The following is a 2,203-nucleotide window of genomic DNA, read 5'->3' on the forward strand; positions in this document are numbered from 1 at the left end:
GATGCCTGGAAAAAAAAAAAAATACTCACACTCCCCCCCAGAAAAGAACCCTCCTTCAATGCCACATTTTCTATCAATACCATTGAAAGCTCGGGGTGTCAGCAAGTCATCAGCCTGTCCCTGCTCTCCTCTGATGACTTAGGGCTTCAATGTACAAGGGCTCGATTAAAACTCTCCTCACAGTAAATCAGTGGCAGCTCTGGGAAAAGAGGTCCCTTCTCTCTCCTTTTCTCAAAGGAAACTTAACTCACTTTTTTTTCTTTCCTGTGTTCTCCTGGCATTTGATTTCACATGCATGCAAAAATACTGCATCAATGCTCAGAGGAAAGCGCTCAGTGGGGCTGCACAGCGCCCAGGGCGAGATGAAACGCGTTTCTTTATGCCTCTGCCGTTAGTTCTGGGCAGATGAATGAATTCAGGTGCAATGAAAACAGCCTCTTGCACACAAGCTGCTCCTATTTAGAATAGAGGATGTCAGCTGGGGCAGCAGGGCCACGGTGGTATCCACGAACCTCTGCACCACTGATGAGGCAGCAGAAGAGCAGAACAGCGTTCCGCTCCCAGCTCTGAGCCGATGTGGGCATGAGGTGTGGATCTAATCAGAGGAGTGAGGTTCGTTTCCCTGCATCCCCTCCTGTCCTGTGATGGGCAGAGTTGTTTTGCTGTGTTTCTTCAGATGCATGATCTCAGGAGGCTTTGACCCAGATGCTGAGCCCTGACTCACAGTGCAGCACTCCTGGAGGGCCTTTTCCTGCGCTCGGTGCCTTGCTGCTGCAAGATGAGCAGAGGAAAGGACAAAACACACCTGACTTAAGGCAAAAATGTGGGATGGGAATCTGGTACAGAGTTGGCCCAGAGCCTGGGAAAGCTCAGCTGTCACCAGACTTGTTTATGGAGGGCGAGAGAGCAAAGGGGAGCAAACCATGGGGTTTCCTGCAGAGCTTTGGACAGTCCACAGATGATTTGGGTCTGTCATGTTCAACTAGACCGAGTCCTCTGGGACTGCACAGTTCTCTTTGACCAAGAGGTAAAAGGAAACGCCACATTTAAGGCCACATTTAACCCCGCCGTGTCCCTGCTCCTAGCATCACACAGAGCAATGCATCCCTGGGGGCAGGAGCCAACGCTCCGAGCGCGGATGAGCTGTGACACTGGGATGGCACCTCGTCCCAGTCCAGCTCCTGCTTCCCGTTTGGCAACAGACGTCCCCTCCCTGGCCCAGAACCCAGCAGGAAAGCCATTTCTATGCTGCTCAGCTGTGGCTGTGAATGCGATAACAAGGTGAAACATCGATGATTCCCCACCACTCAGCCAACCTTCAATAAAAAAGAGATTATTCCAGCACAAAGATAAGGCAAGTTTTGGTGTCGAAAAGCACAACATATGACAGCAAAAATGTGTGAACTTTCTATTGAGGGCGGTCCGTATCTGTCTTGGAGGAAATTGTGTGGAGAGGAGAGGGAAATAGGCTCAAGAAAGCAGCAGGAATGCAGTTTAAAAGTATCTGGTATCTGCTGCCCTCTTTTGGAAATGCACGTCTTTAAAGGAGCAGCACAAATGCTCCGTGGTTTTGTGTGTCTCTGGAGTACGGATTTTCTTTCTGGACTTACAGTACATCTCATAATTATACAAAATAGGAGTTTGGGTTAGCAATTTAACCAACTGTTTTCCATAAAACCACTGTGCAGTTTGTGAAGGAGGCGAGGCGAGGCGAGGCGAGGAGCTGTTGTGTTTGTTTGTTTTCTATGTTTGGCTTTGCTTTAGGTAACTAAACTGAATGATAACATGTAAGGCTCACTCTGTGTGTTATTACAGGACAGTGCCCTGTTAGGCTTATACTACACTAGAATACTCTTCAGTGATTCATATCTCCTTAACACTGAAATGCTATCTGGCAATATAACAGAAAGGAGATATGAAAATGTCATCCCTGTGTCATGATAATCATACGCCCTGTGCATGTTCTACCTTTAATACACCCTCCATCATATCCCAGCCATACAAGGGGCTCTGAAGGCAGACGTTTCCGTTGTTGGGGGTCCTGCTGCCACTTCGAGGTACTCAGCCAAACAGGGAAACCTGCTGTGCTGCAGCGTGAGCCTCCGGTCCCACTGCTGGGCACCGCCGGGCGCAGCCTGGCTCCGTCCTCTTTGCAGCTCCCCGCAGGGACCGATGGCTGTGATGGGATCTCCCTGAGCCTCCT

The sequence above is a fragment of the Centrocercus urophasianus genome, unplaced genomic scaffold, assembly GCF_019232065.1.
Source record: "Centrocercus urophasianus isolate 14NV4802_14NV808 unplaced genomic scaffold, USGS_Curo_1.0 seq_52, whole genome shotgun sequence".
In the NCBI taxonomy this organism is placed as follows: domain Eukaryota; kingdom Metazoa; phylum Chordata; class Aves; order Galliformes; family Phasianidae; genus Centrocercus; species Centrocercus urophasianus.